At 52.3% G+C, this 21,865-nt stretch overlaps 1 long non-coding RNA gene across 1 annotated transcript in view; it reads right to left on the reverse strand.

Annotated features, from left to right (window-relative positions):
- Positions 1–20,773: 20,773 nt before the first annotated feature.
- LOC121658413 overlaps positions 20,774–21,865 on the reverse strand; it is an 18,989-nt gene continuing 17,897 nt past the window's right edge. Inside the window, exon 5 of the long non-coding RNA XR_006013958.1 lies at positions 20,774–20,786. This is a non-coding gene — a long non-coding RNA (uncharacterized LOC121658413). The remainder of the gene's footprint in view (positions 20,787–21,865) is intronic.

The raw sequence follows: 21,865 nt of genomic DNA on the forward strand, positions 1-21,865 counted from the left end.
ATGCACAGCCCCCAGCAAGGCTGAGACCGGGCCCTGCTGCGCGGGGGAGGGACAGGGGGTGTCCCCGGGAGGACACGGGCATGGGGCCGCTCACTCTTCCTGTGCGGCCGCGGGCTTCTGCTGCGCGGGGAAGTCTGGCTCCAGTCCTGCGGGAACAAGGCACTGGGCTAGTAGCCCCGCTGCGGGGATCGGCCTCCTGCCCCCAGCCCTGGGCACTTCGGGGCCGGGCACGGAGTCCCCCACCAGGCGGGTGCCAACGGCCCTGCGAGCACCGCTCCCCATGGAATGTCGCGTGTCCCCCGGAGCAGGCTGTCACCGCAGCGGTTCCCGGCTGAGCCCCGGGGAGCGCAGCTCTAGGCTCCCGCCCATCCCTCCCCACGAGCTCCCCCGCCTCGAGCCCCTCGCCAGCCCCTCGGCCAAGCCCTCCCGCCACATCCCTGTCCCCTTCAAACACCCTCTGCAGGACCCCAGGCCCGGGCAGCGCCTGGGGACGGAGCAGCCCCATCCCTCACCTGCATCCGGGGACTGGCAAGAGACCGAGTCGCGGCGACAGTCCGAGGCCACCGGCTGCGGGGACAGCGTGTGCCACAGCCGCGGCAGGGGCAGCCCCCCGTGGCCCCGCTTCGGGGTGTCCCGGTGCCTGCGGGCGGTCAGGACGGGGCAGTGTCAGCGCCCCGCTTGGCCCTCGCCCCTTCTTGCCCTGTCGGGCCGGGGGCAGGAGCTGCAGCAGGGGATCCCCAAAGCGTCCCAGCCCCCTTTGGCACGGCCCCGCCGCCGAGCCCCGCGCGGAGCAGCCGTGTCACGTCGGGGTAGTCCCGCGTGCGGCCGGCGGCCAAAGCCACTCCCAGCCGCTGCCCCTCGGCCACCCCCTCACCTGGCGGGGCCCGCCGGGTCACCCTTGTCCAGCGGCGTGAGAGGGGCTGTGCCGGGCGAGGGCAGCGGGGAGATGGCCGCCAGCCCGGGCAGCCCGCGGCCGCCGCACAGTGACATGGCCCGGGCAGGGACCGAGCGAGCGAGCGACGATCGAGCTCCGGCAGGAGAGCGGCGCCAGGGGACAGGGGACAGGTGGCAAGAGATGATAGGAAGTCAGAAGGGCAAAGAGATAACAGGTGAGAGGTGATAAGAAGGGCCAAGAGGCGATAAGATGCGCTAAGTGGCGATAAGAGGGGACGAGAGGTGACAGGTGACACCCGGCCCGCTCCCGTTTACAGTAACAGCAATAACAATAACAGCGGCGCCCGCGGCCAATGGCAAACCGCAGCCGGCACGAGGCGACGCCCCCAGCCAATGAGAAGTGGCGCTGGGCGCGAGGGGACGCCACCGGCCAATGAGAGCTGCGGAGGGCGCGTGGGGGCGGAGCCTCAGCCGAAGGGGCGGTTTATGGGCAAAGGGGAGAGGCCACACCAGGAAAGGGGCGTGGCCAACGAAGGAAAGGGGCGTGGCCAGACCGGGTCACTGCAGGGGACACTCGGTCACCCCTGTTGGCCCTCGTTGTGTCACCTGCAGGGTAAAAAAGCCATGACCTAACTGTTATTAAAAAGAAACAACTCTTGAATGTCCTCAAAAAAAAAAAAGTAATTTATTGAACATGAGGAAATTCAGAAATTATTACAGAAATGAAAAGATTTAAAATTTAGAAATTTAGAAATCCCGGGCACGGAGATAAAAGACCTTTGAGCCGTACCGGCTATGAGCCCTAGGCCAGCAATCTAACAGCACTCTGTTGGCTTTAGCCATTCCAAAGGCAGGAATATTTATTACGGTCTCTAGGGTGAGACTTGGACCGAGAGTTACAGCGCCGGCTCTCGCCTGCGCCCAGTCCAAGGAGAAAGGACACTCCCTCTGGAGGAGTTCGATTTTTCTAAGCTTTGTTCCCTCCCAGATCCACCCACAGTCCAGCCCACAGTGCAACCCACGAGGCTTCACTTGACTGGGTCCGGTGGTTGAAGAGGTAATGCTCTGTATGCAATGGCTCGGGGTTACTCGGGCTCAGTCCTTGGGGTGATGGTCAGAATGGCAGGAAAAGTCCCTCATTTGCATTCATGGTTGCCGTGGTGTGGGGTTACAGTCCCTCAGAGGGGGTCTAAAAATAGTCTGGGAGTTGTTAATATCAACACTTAAGTGCTGCAGCTTCTGGAAGGGAGACACTTACAACAAGGTTCTTAACTTTTCCATGAAACATTAGAACATTAACTAATTTAATAACAAGTGGTTGATAGAAAACATCTGTACTAGTTTGAAAATAAACCAGTGGGAGGCACCAAGTCAGAATAACAATTTAATGGAATTTAAAGAAAAGGAAAAAAAGTAAAAGAAAACACTGTCAAACTGACAGAGTCAAGGTACAACCTGACACCCTGTTAGGCAGGGTGGTGGTAGCAGTCTGGTAGAATGGTGGCTGCAGTCCTCTGAAGCCGTGATCCTGTAGTAAAAGAGTCTGCTCTTCCTCAGAAAGTCCAATGGTGGCTGTGTAGCTCCTGTCCTCTGGAAATCCAGTGGGAAGGGGGGGGGGTGACTCTGGTGGTCAGAGTCCCAGATTATATCCACGATGGGATGCTTGGTTCCTCCCTCTGGGTGGAGCATCTCACAATGGGGTAATGAGTCATGAGGCAAAGTGTTGATTAGGTTCATTAACAGAAGATAGTCCGGAGGGAGTTATCTCTGAGTCAGGAGGCAGGACAACGATGGGCAATTAACAGAAAGATAGTCTGGGGGGAGGAGGCAAGGAAACACTGCCCCACCTGATTTCAACAGCTCCTGAGGATGGTAATAGAATACACTGCAACCCAGGACAACATCCCACTCAGATCTATCACTGATAACCTTTGATATAATTATTGTACCTATTACTTGAAGGGTGTGTAAGAGACGGTCCGAAGATCCCTCATCTGCCTCACGATCATCGCCGAGGACAGAGACTGAACACAGGAGTCCTGGCCCTGCTGAGGTGGGATGTCTGCCAGGTGTTGCCTGCAGGTGTGCCTGCTGGGAACTGGTACGCATTCCTGAGGAAAATTAGTGCAGGTCGCAATGGACTGCGCCGTTCTTGCTGCCCAGGCGGGAAAGACTGCACTGAAGTGGAAAGGAATGACCTGTCCTGTACACCTCTCCTGTACACCTGTCCTGTACGCCTGTCCTGTACCTGTTTACCAAAGCAACGGGCCCCATAACAATGGCTGTAGATTTCCCCACCTCTTGGCCAGTTGCCCCCTTGCTTCTGAAAAGGACTATAAAGGGACTTTCTGAAATAACCGAGTCCGAGATCTGCCCACGGAAAGAAGACGAATCTATTGGTGGAAGACCACGAGGACTTCGTCTCATGCGTTGGTAGCTATTGCCCCCCCGTTTTCTTCCTCTCTACTTTGGTTTTCTTTCTCTCTCTCTCTTTCTCTCCTCTATTGCATTACTGTGTTGTGGGTACTTAATAGAGGTGCACTGTTTTGATTAAAACTGAAATCTCTTGTGTCCTTTTACACTCTGAGATCGATAAACAAACCATCACGACCCCCGCTTGCATTAGCGGATCCTGACATTAAACTGGCGTCACGGACAGGATCTGACAGACAGAAGGGGTTGCAAGGTTGTGTGTAGTCTGTAATAGGGGAAGGATGTTTCGCTCCAGCCGCACCCAGCCCGACACCCCGAAAAGGGTGAGTGGTGTCTAGAAAGCAAGGGGGGTGACTTGAATTTCCCGCAAACTGCACACGCCTGGGTGAAAAGCACCCCATACTCAGCTGCGGGCTCTGTCTGCAGATTTTTCACAAAAGATCTCTTAGTGTAAAAGGGGGAACTGTTTTGCTGTGTATGTGTGAATTTAGACTGCTTGGTGTTATTACAGCTGGTAGTGGGGTCCGAGGCTGTGACCCAGGAAGAGATGACCGGTCCAGGGAGATGGTCCCGAAAGGAATCGCCTTCCCGGGGTCTGGTGTCTTCCTCTCAGCTGCTGGCAGAGGAGCCCTTGCAGAAGCTGTCAGCTCTTTAGTGATATCAGCTCGTGATTCCAGCTCAGCTCTGCAGAGCAGCCTCTAGGCCAAACCAGACTGGAGAGAGAGACGAGAAGGCCCGTGTGGCTGGTTCCGCACGAAGGGAGCTTTATTGTGGGTCCCCTCCGGCGAAGGGAAGCCAGGGACGAGCTCTCTCCCTACAGAGGCGAATTGGTCTTCTTTTATACGGATACAGGGGATCAGCAAGGGAACCAATGGATTACAGAGGGTCTGGGATAGACCAATGGGTTACAGAATGATCTGCATAGGGTCTCCCAAAGGACTGTGGGTCTACTTTTCCTCACCATGACTCAAAGTAGTCACCTTTCCAGGGAGTCCAGTCAGGCGATTGCAAAATCTTTTAGCTCAGCAGACATCCCTCCAGGACAGTGGCTGGGCATATCCCACAACTCCCCCTTCTGTATTTATTAAAAAGGCATTCCCAGCAGCCTTTCTGCAGCAACGTAGGAGGCAAGAGAACATAAGTAATACAGTAATAATTACAATGAATACCCACAGAGCTCCCTTAATCAAAGATGCAATCCATCCTGTTATTCCCCATCGTCCAAAAAGTCATTGTCTACTTTTAGGTCATCAAGGCTGTGGTGCGGACAGCACCAACGTAGATACATTTCATCTTTGGGCAGGGATGGGGCTTCTGAGAGGGAATACAAGCAAGATTTTGTTAGCTTTGTGGTGAGAGGGGAGGTTTTGGGGTTTAGGGAAGTTTGACAAGGGTTGAGGGAAGGGGATGTTCTGGGGTAACAAGGGGTGATAACATATAAACTAGGGATCAGTTTTTCCAGGCTGTGTCTGGCCTATGGCTTGACTGTTTGCTGTAGCTTCTTGTTCAGCTTTCTGTTTCGTCTGCTGCCGTGTGGTGGGACGATCTTTTTCCTGGTTGGTGGGCATCCGGCAATGTTTTCGTCTCCATGCCGAGCTGGTCTGGTTTTGTGGAGGTCCTGTATTTGTCTCAGGAGAGCTCTTGGTGTTTGTGGTAGCAGTGTTTGTAGGGCCAAAGTATGGTTTAATGCTTTTTCCTGGGAACCACTTCGGGCCAGATGGTAGCTGGACACAGGCGTAGCCTCTCCCCTAGGTAATCAATTGGAAAGGCCCAGAGACCTGGTGTGTTTCAGGGTCCTTCACCAGCACTGGTGGCTTCTCCGTGAGCTTAGCTTGGGTTGAATTTGAGAAGTGGCGGAGTACTGGGGGGTCAGGCTCTGATGATGTACCATTTAGGAAGTTAATGACATAGAGAGCCTTACAGAGTCTTTCAACAGGAGACAAGATTTCTGTTTCTCTCCGTTGCTGGTTGAGCACTCTTTTGAGGGTTTGGTGGGTCCTTTCTACGATGGATTGTCCTGTGGGATTGCTAGGTATGCCTGTCTTATGTTTTATTCCCCATTGGTTGAAGAAATCTTTTAACTTGTGAGAGGTGTAGGCAGACCCATTATCTGTTTTGATTTCTTCAGGGACTCCCAGGGTGGCGAAGGCAAGGAGAAAATGCTTGATGACATGGATGGCACTTTCTCCTGCATGGGCTGATGCAAACACTGCCCCAGAAAATGTGTCAACTGACACGTGCACGTATTTGGATCTCCCAAAGGATGGGAAGTGGGTTACATCGGTTTGCCACAATTGGCAGCTGTTCAGACCACGGGGGTTGACTCCGGTACCCATAGATGGTATTTGGTAGTTCTGGCAGTTCGGGCACGTTGCAATGATAGCTTTTGCTTGATCTTTTGAAAGCTTGAACATTCTGACGAGTGCAGGAATGTTTTGGTGAAAAAATGCATGTGACATCTTTGCCTGGGCAAAGATGTCAGGGATGTTTGCAGTCTCTGCTGGCATGGCCAGTGCATCTGCTCTCCTGTTCCCTTCAGCAATGGGACCAGGGAGGTCAGTGTGTGACCTCACATGCATAATGTAGTAAGGCTGTTTTCTGTGCGAGATTAAATGGATTAATGTAGAAACCAATTGGTATAATTTTTGGTTGGAGACCTCCTTTAGAAAAGCATGTTCAGCCCTCATAGCTATACCAGCGACATAAGCCGAATCTGTGACCAGATTAAAAGGTTCATCTTTAAACTTCTCAAAGGCTCTGACAACAGCTGCTAACTCAGCAATCCGTGGGGATCTCTCTACTACTTGGATATCAGATTCCCATTTCTGGGTATTGGGTTGTCTCCATGTCATGACAGACCGATGTGACGAACCATCGGTAAAGACAGTCAGAGCTTTAAGAGGTTTTCTACTTTGGATTAATTTTGGAATCAATTTAAAAGCTGCTTCACGGTAGAAAAGTCTATGTTTTGGCATGTGAACGGAAATTTGGCCTGTGTAGCTATCTAGGGCTAACTGGAGGCTCTCATTGGTCCGGAGCAACAGCCTCAGGTCTTCAGTGGTCAATGGCAAGTATATGCATGTGAACTCGCACCCTGCAAGAGAGCGGAAACGAGTTCTGGCCTTTTTTATTAAATGTGCCATTACTTCTTGGAAGGTGGTTAATCTCTTTGTAGGTTGATGGCTTGTGAAGACCCATTCAAGTATCAGCAAAGGGTCTCTGAGTTGAGGGTCCCATTGGAAGATCAGTCCATGGAAACAGGGAGCTTTACCCAAAACTGCAAACTGGAGAGGCAGGCTGGGTTCAACGCGATGGGCTTGGCGTGAAGGCAGGGCTTCTTGAACTTTAGTGATGGTATCTCGGGCTTCAGGTGTGAGGACGCATGGAGAGTCCAAGTCTTTGCTGCTGTGGAGGAGGTTGAAGAGGGGATCAAGGTCTTAATTTGTGACTCCCAGTAGGGGCCGTATCCAATTTATGGATCCACACAGGCTGTGCAAGTCCCTTAGGGTTTTAGGGTCCTTTTTGATGGAGAGTTGCTGGGGTACGATGGTTCTCTCACGGATCTGGAGGTCAAGGTAAGTCCATGGGCTGGAGTGCTGCACTTTGTCTTCACGAATCTCGAACCCTGCTTCTTCTATGGCTTCAATTGTCTTTTTAAGAGTTCTGTCCAAGTAAGTTTTTTCTGATGCACAGATTAGTATGTCATCCATATAGTGGTAAATGATTGCTTCTGGAAACAGGCTCCTGATGGGGTATAGAATGTGGGCGACGTACCACTGGCAGATGGTCGGGCTGTTCTTCATGCCTTGTGGGAGGACGAGCCAATGGTATCTTCTGAGTGGGGCTTCATTGTTAAGAGAGGGGATGGAGAAGGCGAACCGTGGTGCGTCCTGGGGATGGAGCGGGATGTTAAAGAAACAGTCTTTAATGTCTATGATGGCCAGCAGCCAGTCTCGGGGCAGCATTGATGGTGATGGCAGGCCGGGTTGGAGGGGGCTCATGTCTTCAATGACCTCATTGATCTTTCGTAGGTCATGGAGTAGTCTCCATTTGTTTGTGCCGGGCTTTTTCAGTACAAAGACAGGAGAATTCCAAGGACTTGTAGTCTCAGTGGTATGACCTTTGGCAAGTTGCTCCTCCACCAGGGCTTCCAGCGCGCTGAGTTTTTCTTTATCAAGGGGCCACTGCCTTGTCCATTTTGGGTTGTCAGTCTTCCAGGTGAGCGGGGGGGTAGATGGCAGTGCACGTTTCTCAGTGGCCCCAGTCAGAAATCCTGGCTGGGAATGGTAAGAGTGGCACCCCACTGGGATAGAAGGTCTCTGCCCCATAAGGTGATGGGGGCTCTTACCACGAATGGTCGGGTGGTCGCTATCTTGCCCTCAGGTCCTTCAATGACAACATTTCATTTGCTCCTCATGGATACTGCAACTCCACCAATCCCGGAGATCATACCTGCCACTGGCTCCAGTTCCCAATTCCCTGGCCACTCGGAGCAGGCGATGATGGTCATGTCTGCTCCGGTGTCCAGCATCCCTGGGTGGTAGACCCTCTCTCCTTTACAGAACAAGCTGCACTCAATGGTTGGTTTGTTTGAGCCCACAATCTCTATCCACATTGCTGTAGGATTGAGGGGAAGCTGTTCTGGGCGGTTCTGTGGAAGTAAAAAAGCTTGAGCGATCGGTGTTCCCTGTGGGAGAAAGAAAGGTGTGTCCATGCAGCAAAGCTGGACAAGAATCTCTTGTCCAGGGTGCACTGTTTGTATCTCAGGTAACACAAAGAGTTGTTCTGGACCATGGATGGTATCGCTTAGGATAAGAATGTCCCATGGGCCGTCATGCGGTCCATACTTTCCTGTGGGAATACGATAAAAACGCTTGTCAACAAAGTTAAATGGCAGTGATGTTACCAGTTGGCGTCTCGTTCCAATCAGTAGTGCTCCGTGTGTTGGATCCTTCTCATGTGTTCTGGGATCGCCTGGGATGATGATGCCGGGCGAGGTCCAGCTGTCTGCTCTCGGTGGTCTGATGTGGAGTTCACAGCTGAGGCGGGGTAGTATGGCCTTTGATTTGTTGTCTGGGCGTGGGGCCTTGACACTGCGCTCCGATACAAGTTTTTTGGACACTGCTGATGCTGTTGCTGTCTCTGGTGCCTTTGGTAGGCGGCACGATGGTCCTGGGTGGGTGACCTTTGTGGGCAGTCCTTTATAAAGTGTCCAAGTTCGCCACAATAGAAACAGCGGGCATTCTCCTTAGAGACTGCTGCAGCAAATGCACCGGAAACTCCCTCTGTGATGCCCTTTACAACTGCTTGGGTCATTGTGTTCTCTGTGGATGTGTGTCTAGTACAGGTCTCTATCATTTGTTCTATTGTGGGTTCTGTGTCCATGGGTAGGGCCCTCAAGATATTCTTACATTGTTCGTTAGCACTTATCATGGCAAGTTTGCCCAAAAGTTCCTTTCGTCCATCTGGACTTTCTATCTGTCTCTCTAAGCTAGCTTTCAAACGATCAACAAACTGAATGAAGCTTTCATTTGCTGACTGTTTGATGTTAGAGAAATATTGTGTAGGAACAGAATCATCAGGGGTGAGAAACAGCGATGTCTTAGCTGCAATAGCTATGTCTTGTAATGCTACTTCAGGTAAGGTTGTAGCTTGATCTAAAGGTTTTTGGAGGTCACCTTCTCCAGCCAGTTGTTCTATTGTCCAATCTGTCTGATTTGCATCTTTAGCATAAGTGTCAGACAGTGTTTTTAAATGTCTTTTCCAATGCCTTTCCCATAACATATATTCGGCAGCGGAAAGGATGCAGTTAATAATGTTTTTAATATCATGTGGTACTAATGTATAGGCAGAGAAAGTGGCTTCCAATAAGTTTCTAAAGAAATGTGACCCTCTCCCATGGTCTTTTGCTGCCTTGCTAAGCTCTTTGATTTCTTTGTATGGGATAGGTTCCCATGTTTTTGTAGATGGACCACCCCTCCTCCCTCTCCCTATAATGACTGGAAAAGCTGAAATTTTCTGAGCCAACTCCCAATCCCCCTCCCGGTTCACTTCCCTGCGTGTCTGTGCCCATCGGTCTTCAGATTCAGAGTCAGAGCTGCTGCTACTGTCATCTGAACAGGAGGGATAGGCCGTGGCAGGGCAGGGCTGGGATACAGGGGGCGTAGTGTAGCGTTTTTGAAATGCCGGCTCTGCTTTACCCAGGGCAGGAATGGCGGGGGGTCGGGGGTGGTTTGAGGGGTGGGAAGGGGTCCTGTTATGGCAGCATGTGGGTGGAGAGGTTGTACAGCAGCAGGTCGTTTGGGGGGGCGTGAGGTTACAGGTAGTTCCGGTTTCGCAATTCCATGTGGAGTCGGGGTGGGCGAAAGGAGGGTGTGGGGGGGCAGTAGGCTCTAGTGCAGCAGCGGGGGGAATGGGGATTCCGCAAGAACAGGTAGTGGGGGGGGGGGGGGGGCCGGGAGAGGGGGAACATCAGCAGGGATTGCGCAAGAAGCAGCTGGGAGGGGGGAGAGCGGGTGTGCCGGCACCTGCCAGGGTGTCAGGGCCATTTGCGGTGGGGGAAGGGGGGAGGGAGATTCCATTCTATGGGCGATAGCCTGAGGTGGTGCTGCAGATAGCTGCGTTCCGCCAGCGGCAAGAGGGGCAGACGCTGGCGGGGGGCGTGACGCTTGTTCCGTGCCCCACGATGTGTGCACGGAGCTCTGCGGGACCGGTCCTGTGTTGTACCATGCTTGCTCCGTGGGTGCGGGGGGGCAGCGGCGGCGGGGCGGCTTGCTGGGACGGGGCCGCTGCGTTGGGGTGTGGGGGGGGCAGGACCGAGTGGAGCAGGGACGCGGCAGGAGACTGGGACGCGGGGGCGTGGGACGCGGTGGGGTCGGAGGCACTGCGGGTCGGTGCGAGAGGGGGAAGGGTGGTGTCGTGCGGGGAGGGTTGCGGGATACCAGGGGCACAGGGAGACGGGGCTGGGGGGGGCTCAGAGTCATCCATCCCGGGGAGGGGGGATGAGTCAGGGGTGGGTACCGCGTGCGCTGCCTGGGGGGTGACAGCGGAACCGAGGGGGCGAGCGGGGGGCCGGACACGGGAGGACCGCCGGGAACAGGGGATCGGGGAAGGGAAGTGGGGGGGCCGGCGCCCCTGCCGGGCCAGGGCCGGGGCAGCTGGCTGGGTCCGTGCTCTGGCTGGCCACTGCCAGAGGCGGAGAGGGGGGGTGGGAGCAGGGAAGGGCAGAGAAGGGGTTTGGCTGAGGGGGGGTTTTCGCACGACATGTTTTAACCAGTAAATGAAATAAAGGAATGAATTTTGAAACTGAGAGGTTTCCCGAGGCTTGAGAGGAATACAGTTTGTTCCCCACACTGTCCCAGAATGAATCAGAAAGAACAGAATCGATGGTAGCTTCAGGGAAATTTAGAGATATCCAATTACCGAAAGATTTGAGATTTTTCTTAGAAAGAACACCTTTACGGAATTTAAAGTCAGATTTTAAGAGAAGGGTCAGAAGAAAGGGGTATAGGTCTCTCTCAGATTGGGAAAGGCTGGGTTTAGCTTGCGTATTTCCCATCTTAGTTCCTCCCTCAGCAGAAAAAGAGAAAAAAAACCCAAAATAACTTAAAATGCACGCAAGAGGAGGACAGAGCCCCAAGTTTAAACTTACAAATCCCGTTTTCTGGTGGGGCTGGCTCCTGGAAAGGTCTGCTGGGGGGATGGTCTGGCAGTTCGATCCTCAGGGACTTAGTCCTAGGTCGGAGGAGAGGGTCTCGAACTGTCCCCATCTGAAAGGCCTGCTAAAACGTAGGTCTATCTTCAGAGGAGCAGCACACGAACGGCTGGTTCTGTCTTGGCGATCAAGACGCAGCTCAGGCCAGGTCCGGGGCTCCGGGGTCCAATGGCTGTTCGGGCGCCAGTTATTACAGCTGGTAGTGGGGTCCGAGGCTGTGACCCAGGAAGAGATGACCGGTCCAGGGAGATGGTCCCGAAAGGAATCGCCTTCCCAGGGTCCGGTGTCTTCCTCTCAGCTGCTGGCAGAGGAGCCCTTGCAGAAGCTGTCAGCTCTTTAGTGATATCAGCTCGTGATTCCAGCTCAGCTCTGCAGGACAGCCTCTAGGCCAAACCAGACTGGAGAGAGAGACGAGAAGGCCCGTGTGGCTGGTTCCGCACGAAGGGAGCTTTATTGTGGGTCCCCTCCGGCGAAGGGAAGCCAGGGACGAGCTCTCTCCCTACAGAGGCAAATTGGTCTTCTTTTATACGGATACAGGGGATCAGCAAGGGAACCAATGGATTACAGAGGGTCTGGGATAGACCAATGGGTTACAGAATGATCTGCATAGGGTCTCCCAAAGGATTGTGGGTCTACTTTTCCTCACCATGACTCAAAGTAGTCACCTTTCCAGGGAGTCCTGCCGGGCGACTGCAAAATCTTTTAGCTCAGCAGACATCCCTCCAGGACAGTGGCTGGGCATATCCCACAGGTGTAGTGAAGAGACAACCATAAGCAACTGAAGGAGTACCTCCTAGGTAGATTTTGGTCTCTTCACCCACCCAGGGAAGTGAAGGGAGACACAGCAAAGCTGTGTATGTTGCAGTGTGTCATTAACTTTTACCTCCCTGTGGTGGTTTTGATCCTTTCATAAAATGACTGAAAACCCCAGAGCAAAAGTTAAAGCTACATTTTATGCTCTGCTAGCAAAACACAATGCCCGGCCCTCTCCAGGAGGGGAAGAATGGGCTCAAAATAACTGGTTTAATTTGGATAATGTAACTGATAGAGTATGTTCTTTACAACATGAGACTAGATTTAAATTTGGCCAAAATAAAACCATAATCTGCTCTGTTTTAGGGGCATGCCTTGTGGCAGCTATGGATCACCACTTTAAGTGATGTATTGAAGAGAAAGCAATCATAGATTCCCTTCAAAACCTAGTGGAGATTTTACAGAAACAATTAGATGAAGAGAAGAATAAAAATCATTTGCTACAGGCTGCTTTGAGGGAGGAATATTTTAAGAATTCAAAGAATGCTGACTCACCAAAAGAGACAGACGAAAAGGAAACTCCTCACATTAACCAAATTTACCCCCAGAAAGAACTAATGCTAATGAAAAATTGTGGGGAAAACTGTTGCCCTCGTATGAGACCTCTGATTAAAACAGAATATAATTATATCAATGATGAAGACTTTGAACCGCATATCACCACTAAACAAATACCATACACTGGTATTGAATTGGCTAGATTAAAAAAGGAGTATGGGCAGCTCCCCCACGAATCTGAGACGGAATATTATTACAGCTGGGGATGGGGTCCAAGGCTGTGACCCAGGAAGAGGTGACTGGTCCGGGGAGATGGTCCCGAAAGGAATCGCCTTCCCAAGGTCCGGTGTCTTCCCCAGCTGCTGGCTGAGGGGCCCTTGCAGAAGCTGTCAGCTCTTTAGTGATTATCAGCTCGTGATTCCAGCTCAGCTCTGCAGGGCAGCCTCCAGGCCAAGCCAGACCAGAGAGAGAGACGAGAGGTTCGTGTGGCTGGTTCCACACGAAGGGAGCTTTATTGTGGGTCCCCTCTGGCGAAGGGGAGAGCCAGGGACGAGAACCCTCTCTGGGCCATAGGGGCCCATAGGGCTTGCTTTTATAGGGATACAGGGGGTCAGTAAAGGACCAATGGATTACAGAGGATCTGGGATGGTTACAGGCCAATGGGTTACGAAGAAATCTGCATTGTGTCTCCCAAAGGATTGTGGGTCTGTCTTTCCTCCACCAAAGTGGTTGCCTTTCCAGGGAGTCCTGCTGGGAGATTGCTCAATCTCCTTATCTCAGCAGACGTCCCTCCAGGGCAGTGGCTGGGCATACCCCACAGGTGATGAATGGATTGAGAGCAGCCCTGTGGAGATGGACTGGGGGATACTGGAGAAGGAAACATTGGATATGAGCTGGCACCATGTGCTCACAGCCCTGAAACCCCTCTGTACCCTGGGCTACGTCTAAAAAGTAGGTCAAGGGAGAGAATTCTGTCCCTCTGCTACAGTAAAACATGGGAACAGGCTGCCCATGGATGTTGTGGATGTCCCATCACTGGTAGTGTTGAAGGTCAGGTTGCATGAGGGTCTGATGAACCTGGTCTACTGGAAAGTGTCCCTGACCATGGCAGGGGGCTTGGACTAGGTGATCTCTAAAGATCCCTTCCATCCCAACCCTTCCTGTCATTTCATGATTTCAGGGCACATGGGACGGGAGGGGAAAGAAATGAAATGTCATCATGGCAGCAAGTTAATGGGGGGATGTTCTGGAGTACAGATGTGCAAGGAACTCAAGATGAACACAGCACCTTGGGGAAGAGTCTTCTTAAAGCATGAAATGCATCTCCTGGAGCATCTGTGGCCTAAGTTTTCACAGAAAAGAGGTATCTTGGTACTCCAAAATTACAGGTGCTGCCTGCATATTTACACCTTTAAAAGTCCAATTTCAAATGAAAAGGAATATAAATGGCATACTTTAAGAGGCACTTACTCAAGCAAAGAGAAACACCCCTTTCAATAACAGCACAAAAAAGTCCCGATGAACAAACTTCCATCTTTTTCCATGTGGATTGTTAAGCACCAAAGTATGGCAGTGGACATCCTCCATTTGCACAGGTTTGAAGAGAGATCTCTGAACCCTGAGGCAGAGCTACGTGGTGGTTGTACACAGCATCCTTGACTCACACCATTCAGCTCTCAAACTAGGAGAAATTAGTTCCAAATGAAAAAAGAACTGCTTGGGCTAATGACTCTCCGCGATGACAATAGCCAGAGGCAAGAAGGGACGATGGCACAGTATGGCCTACATGGTGATGGATCCTGGGCTCTCCTGAGTCACGACAAGGTTCCTCTGGCCCTTGTACCCCACTCTGGAGGGACAGCAACTCCAGCTCCTTCCCGAGGCTGTGGGGAGGAGCACAAAGGCACTGGCTTCCAGAAACACAGAGACTTGGGAAGTGGAGAGGGACCTGGCACTGTGGGCAAGTCCCAGTGGAACTGGATGGGGCTGGAGCAAGACATTCCTTTCTGCTTCTCCCTGAAGTAGGGACACAGCCCACAGGAGTGGGAGACTCTCACCCTGGCCTGGCCACCAGCATCCAGGTTCTTCAAATCCCAGCACTGCCCAGGGAAAGGCAGTGACAGGAGGAGGCATCATCCAGCCACAGGCAGTTCATGCTGACTGGTCCCACCACTCTGCTCCTCACAGAAAACCTTGGCAAGGTGTCAGGAGCAGGGATGAGACACAGCGCCATGGACATATGATGCAGGTGGCCAAGGGAGAGCAACATGGAAATGCAGAAGTTGAAAACAAGAAAAAATATTTTCTTCTTTCTCTTGACAACATGAACTGGTGGTGACATCACCTGCTGATGGAGGGTGACATCACTGAGAGGCAGATTGTGACATCTCATCCACCCCTGCTTATATTCAGATGTGGGCAGAGCTGAGGCCAGTCTGGCTCTGGCCTGAATTCCTACTGAGCGTGACTGCAAGGTGTGGAGGATCAAGGCAGGTTTCTCTGGTGCTGAGTGGTGCCTGTTCTTGGCACGTCCCAGTGCCAGTCCCAGAGCAACCAGCAGTGTTTCCCCAGCCCTGCCTGGTTGGGGCAGCCAGGCAGTGTGGGTCTTTGCAGCACTGAGGGTGAGCTGTGCAGGAAAACATCCCCCTGGGGTGGCCACGGGGCTCAGGGGGCTGGGAGGGTGTCCTTCTCCAGTGGCCTGGGCAATCCACCCTCCCCTCCCCTGCAGTGTGTGACACCAGCAAAGGAGAGCAGCTTCTGATCCTCATCTCTCCCCATGTACTGCAGAGGCCAAATATGACCACAGAAATGGGTGGCAACTGTGCCATCTGCCAGGACACCTGGGATGATGTGGCTACTGCTCTGCCCTGTAGCCACCATTTCTGCCGGAGCTGCATCCTGCAGTGGGCACAGATAAATCCCATGTGCCCCCTCTGCAGAGGAGCAATAGAGACTGTCAGGTTTTCTGACAACACAGGCGAGTCTCTGGAGATTGTCATCACAGCCCCCGAGCAGCTGCCAGGGGCCACGAGCCAGGCAGGGAGAGTTCCCAGCAGCCAGGACGAGAACAGCCCCCATCCCCCTGTGCTGCCCCATCCCTCTTCTCCTCAAGAGACAGCAGCCCGAGCTGTCGGTGGTATCCTGCCTGAGGTCTGGGCAGAGATTTTCCGTCGACAACCGCGACTTCTGGACCGTGTGTGGATTTGGCTGCGCCGAAGGACGGAGACCTTGTTCAGGGAGACCTGGTGGCTGGCAGAGGGGTGTATCCTGAACGTGCTCTGTGTGTACGGGCCAGACCAGGAAATCATGATCGAGAGTTTGCAGGGTGTCCTGGAGGAACACACAGTGCCACTGGTCCATGGCACCATCGACATCATTGTGAGCCAGTGCAGAGAGGAGGCCCAGAGGCTGCTGCGCTTCCACAGTGCCGCAGATGTGGATGACAGCCCAGCAGCCAGCAGCAGCTCCAGCTCCTCCAGCTCTCAGCTGGGGACTCCAGCCAGCAACCCTGCAGTCTCCATGGAGGTGGAGGAAGCTGCCACAGGAGAGACTGCCCACCCCAGGGGTCACAGCCACCCCCCAGTTGTGGCCATGTCCCCCAGGCAGGACTGGCCCCAGGAGGAGCCAGAGCACGAGGTGGTGATGGTGGCAGGTCCCTCTGCCCGGAGCAGCAGCCCCAGACCATCTGGTCCCCTGCATCCCCCGAAGACAAGGGCCCCTGACCCCCAGGACACTCCCCACCTCTGAAAGAGTCCCCCCCACCAGCAGCAGCATTAACAACCTTGCAACCCTTTATTTAAGGAAAATGAAATAAATTGTTATTTCCCTCACACAGTCTCTGGGCACCGCTTCCTCAGCCTTCTGGTGCCTTTGCCCTTCCCCTCGTGCACCACCATGGCTGGAACCCACGTCCTGTGGGGCACAGCCATAGGCCGAGGGCCATGTGGGCAGCACCTTTTCCCACAGGAGACCTGCTGCAGACGAACACCTGCAGGGCAGCAGACACCAAAGGCAGAGTGGGCAGCAGGGATAGCTGGTCTAAACACTGAATAATTCATGAATGCTCCACTCTGGATCTCTCTGCATGGCCTCTTGTCCCTCAAGAGAGTCAACAGCACTTCCCATTTTGGGATGAGCAGCAGCATTGGAACCAGCCATTCAACTGCAGGATCTCAATCTTTGAAAAAGCCCAACCTTCTCCCCCAACGAGGCTTCCAGCTGTCGCTCACTTGATCAGTTCCCATGAACTGTCCCACAATAATGCAGAGAGGCCCGTAAGACTCTGCTTGGGGCCTGGTTGCTCTGATGCAGACACATTTTTAATTATTCCCACAGTTCTGTAGCTTGAACAATACAAAGGGGCTTTTGTTTGGTCAGCAATGAAGTGTCAGACTGCACCTTGCTAGCACAGTGCCCCTCCCAGTCTTCAGGATTCAGGTGGGGAGGACAAATCGCCAAAGCCATGTGAGGCAGGAGGAGAAAAGTAGAGCTGCACCCCTGGGGCACCACTTGTGTATTTGCAGATTTCCTTTGTTCAGGGGCCCACATGCTGTCCTTTGGAGTGTGTCCTTTTCACCTCAGGAGTGCTCCCAGGATGAAGGCCCAGCCTTGTCATTATGCTGATGAAAGAACTCCTGCCAAAACAAATGGCACAGAGAATTCCTCCCTAGGTTTGGAGCCCCCCTTACACAGCACTAGGGGGACCCATTTTACTGAGCAAGCAAGGCAGAACAGTGCCACAGCCCTAAACACGGGTGCAAAGTGTCCTCGTGCTCATCACCCTCGATCCAGAAGGGCTGCAGAGAAGACAAACTCTGACTTTTAAACCAAAGGGGCCAAAGCCTGGCCTGAAAGGCCTGGATGTAGTGACATCTCCCAGGGAGGCTGATGACAGGCCCTCTGAATAGAGACCAGGACTGTCCCCAGGAAACCATGGCAAGGTGTCAGGAGCAGGGATTAGAGACACAAGGACGTGTGATGCTGGAGCCTGAGGGAGAGCAACATGGAAATGTAGAAATTGAAACTAGGAAAGAGTATTTCCTTTTTTCTCCTGACAATGTGTGCCTGCAGGGATGGAAGGCCTGCTATGTCATCACAGGGTGGAGGAGTCTGAAGCATAGATGGTAATGTCGCCAAGAGCTGGATTGTGACCTCGCATCCCTCACTGCTTATCTTGGGGTTGGAATGCCTTTTGTGCTGTCCCATGAGGTGGAAGCTGGTTTCACAGAGCAGTGGACTGTGACATCACAGGGGGATGGATTGTGACATTGTGCCCCTCACTGCTTACATTCAGTGCCAGGGCCACTCTAGCTCCAGCCTGAACTACCAAGCAAGACTGCAAGGCTGAGAGGATCAAGCCAGGCTTCTCTGGTGCTGGGTGCGGCCTGTTCTTGGCAGATCTCGGTGCCAGTCCTGGAGCCATCACTCCTGTTTTCCAGCTGTGCCTGGCTGGGGCAGCCAGGCACCGTGGACTGCTCCCTAATGTGCTGTAGAGTCCAGATATGGCCATGGAGACAGATGGCAACTGCCCCATCTGCCAGGACTCTTGGAAGGATGTGACTTCTGCTCTGCCTTGTTGCCACCGGTTCTGCCTGGGCTGCATCCTGTGGTGGGCACACAGAAATCCCTCGTGCCCACTCTGCAGGACACCGATAGAGACTGTCAGGCTTTCTGACCCCACAGACAAGTATCTGGAGACAGCCAGCACCACCCCCGAGCAGCTGCCAGTGGCCACCAGCCAGGCAGGGAGAGCTGCCAGCAGCCTGGACAAGAACAGTCCCCATGGCCCTGTGGTGTCCTGCCCAGCTCCTCCACAGGGAACACTGTCCCCAGCTGAGCAGGGCCCCTCAGGGCTGGAGTTCCTGGGTGGCCTCCTGCCCGAGGTGTGGGCCAGACTTTTCCATGCACAACTGCAGCTGCTGGAGCCTGTGCAGCCCTGGCTGGGCCAGAGGCTGGACGGGATATTCCAGTGCCAGTGATGGCTGGTTGAGGCCTCAGAGAGCTCCATCCTGCATGACCTTGTGTGTCATGCGCTGAATGCCAAGATGTGTGTTCAGGTGCTGCAGCCTGTCCTTGAGCAACATACAGCACCACTGGTGCATGGTGCCATAAGCATCATTGTGGGCTGTGGGAGACAGAGGAGTAGAAACTCTGCAATTAAAGGAGGCTTTGATTTACAACCCTGGAAGAGACTAGGTCTGGCTTAATTGACAGAGGTTTGTGGACTTTAAGCAAAAGGATTACAAACTTATATTCCTATAATTACAAGTAAAATTGTACACTGGGTGTTTTGGTGAAGGGTTTTAAAATAAAATAGTGTGGTTTTATATAGTTTAAGTTAAGAGTGTAGATGGTGTAAGAGAGACATCTGTGTACACGTGACGTGAGAAGTTATTGGTCAAGACATGGCTGCATTGCAGTGAGAAGTGCCACAGGTGATAGGTCATAAATCTAAAACAAAGTGTTGTTTTAAGTGCCTATTGGATTAGAAAGCTGTAAATTAAGATGTAACCCTAAATCTTGTGACTAGTTGCCATTACTTGGAGGTGGTGTAAAATCTCACGCCTCGACTGATGCGTTTGTTATTTTAAACAATAAATTCCTGTAATTGCATAGTCCCATCCCTGAAAGTTATTTTCCTCCGACACATGAAAGCGCGAGTAAGTGACAGTGGGCCAGTGCAGCAAGGAGGCCCAAAGCCTACTGCCCTCTGGTGCCGTCACAGATGAGAAAAACAGCCCTGTGGCCAGCTCCAGCTCCAGCTCCAGCTCCAGCTCCAGCTCCAGCTCCACCAGCTCCAGCTCCCAGACCAGCAGTTTCCTGATGGGAGCTCCTGCCTGTGGACCCAAAGGCTGTGACATGGAGGAGGAAGCTGGCACATCAGAGACTGCTTTCCCCAGAGGTCCCAGCCACCCGTCCCCATGGAGTGGGACCGACCCCAGGAGGAGCCAGGGCAGGAGGTGGTGACAGCAGTAGATCCCCTTGCCCAGGGCAGCAGCTTCAGCCCCTCCACCCCTGTCCTGGGCTGGGACCAATTGCCGTGGGGACCCTTGCATCCCATTAAGAGAAGGGTCCCCAGCCCCTAGGACTTCCCCCAGCCCTGCAAGAGGCCAACCTGCCAGCAACTCTAGCAGGGCTCTCACAAGTCTGTATTGAAGGAAAAGGAAATAAATTGTTATTTCCCTCACACCTTCTCTGGGCATTGCTTTCTCCCTGCAGGGCAGCAGATGCCAAAGGCAGAGCAGGCAAGTGGGCAAGTTTGTTGCAGAACTGAGGACAGCTTGAATATCTGAAGAGTAGGGAAAAAATGGCAGGCCTAGTAGATTTAAGAATATTGTCAGGAAAATTAATCCATAATGCCAGATTCATGTCCAAAAAGGAGACAGAGGAGTCCTGTAGCTTTATTTGAATAAAGGGAGAAGCCATGGGCATTTCCCATGGGGTCTCTCAAATTGTTGGGGGACACAGCCTCCTTTTTATCCTAAGTTCCTGGCTGCATCTCCCTCTTCCTTTTTCCCACTGGCCGAGGTACTCGGAAGGTACAGACTTCCCGAATCGCCTACTCTATGCCCCCCTCAAATATGCAGCTCCTTTTTGTTACATAAAAGAAAGGAAAAAACTATTCATTATTCTATTAGGTCTTTGTTCTTTTCCTCTAGGTTCAGGAATTTATCATGGTCTTGGCTGAGCAACAGTCTGTGTCAATTAGTAACATTCTCTAGAATGAAGAGTTTCTTCTGTTACTTCCCTATCTGTAAGTTTCTGGCCCTATCTACAAGCAGATTCACATGGTCTGTTTGTAAAGACACATTCATCTTATTCCTTTCAGTTACAATGCCAACCCCTCCTGCAGCCAACTCTTGTCAATATAAACTCACAAAGTAGATCTTGCAATGGAAAGAGACTCCTTAGAGTTGGTGTCGGAAGGTGGAGGGGGAAGGTTTCTCCTTTTGTCACTTGAAGTCTTGTTGGGGAGCTGCTTGTGCTCTGGGGATGGACACAAATTATGTGTATCCAAGCCTTGCAGGTTCACTCATGAGCTTCCTGACAGACCAAGGAGACTGAGGGGGTGTTGTGTTGGGGGAGACATTCCCATCTGGGAACTTTTTTAAATGCTTCAATTTTTTTTTTTTTCTGTAGAAATATTGCCATAATCTTCTGCTTCCAGAGAATCTTTTCCTTCTTTTTTGGGAACTTCCTTCTGCTGCCCTCTCAAATCAGGCCATTTCCCAGGATTCATTCCCAAACTGAGGAGTAGCCCATGGCTTCCATCCTCCAATTGGAACTTGAGAAAGCACAGTTTGTTGTTGTGGGAGAGGAGCTTCTCTTTCCTCCCTGCTTTCCCTTTAGGACAGGTTTGTGTGTGCTCATTTGATACAGGGAGGTTTAAACTCTGAAGGAGCTCCATTTCAAATTGCTCCATCCTCAAGGTCTTCTGTGGGTATCCTTGGACAAAAGGCCTTTTAGTGTGAGCTCCCAGTGGGCAGATTAAGGAAGGAGGTTGATATTTCAGGGTTGTCACTGCTCAATACAGTTGGTCTCTGGAGGAGCCCGGAGCCGGCAGTGGATACTTTTCTCACCTGCCTGCAGAAAAAGAAGGTGGATCATGGCAATTTTGTTTGAGGAGGTGGCGATTGGGAATGTTCTCCAAGATATGGGCTGGCAGAGAGGCAGCGGGGGAGGTTTCAGGCAGGAGCAGCAGCCCCTGCCTGTTATAGATGGTTGGCTTTCACAGGCTGGTTATCTGTATATCAATACTTAGTTGGTGAATTGTTAAATAAAATGCCTAATTAATGTAATATGAATTTAAATAGTTATAAACCAGTGAGTTAAGCGCACAGGTGCACAGGAAGCAATGCACGGGTATGACCATTAGAGGGAGGCATAACAGGAACCTGATAGACTCTATAGAAGGAATCTTCTAGAATTACTATCTCATGAGATGATATCAGTACCCAAGACCCTGATTGGAAAAGGAGCCAACGAATGGAAGGGACCCGATTAGAAATGATTGGTCAAGGATGTGCCATGTTATAAGCCAATCAAAACACCGGAAACTGGCCACTCAGCTAGAGGATTGAAAGCGCACCAATCCCAGAGGTGACAGAGACTTTAAAAACTGACCCAGTGCTCGGTACTGGGGTTCTCCGGGTGGAAGCTTGAGGTCCAAGAGAGTACCCAGTGTGTCACATTGTTTTTTTCTGGCTTGTTGTGTAGGGCCTGAGCTTATCTTGGGTCCTCGTTCTCAGTGCTAATTAATAAACGAGTTAACCTGCCAAAAGGTTGCCCGCCTCGTTTATTACATGCCTGTGTCATGCCCCAGGGAAGCCCCGGAGGGAGAGGTGTGAGAAGGGTTGTTTCTTTTTGTGCAGGTCAGTGATTTTCACCTCTTTCAAAATAAAGGAGGGGCAGACTCTCGAGTCTTGTACTAAACTGGCTGTGTGTTTGTTTTGATGGTAGGTGTCACGATCCGCTAATGCAAGCGGGGGTCGTGATGGTTTGTTTATCGATCTC

This window comes from Corvus kubaryi, unplaced genomic scaffold (genome assembly GCF_017639235.1).
Source record: "Corvus kubaryi isolate FWS band 111438036 unplaced genomic scaffold, C.kubaryi_AGA036_p1.0 split3-37296, whole genome shotgun sequence".
Classification (NCBI taxonomy): domain Eukaryota; kingdom Metazoa; phylum Chordata; class Aves; order Passeriformes; family Corvidae; genus Corvus; species Corvus kubaryi.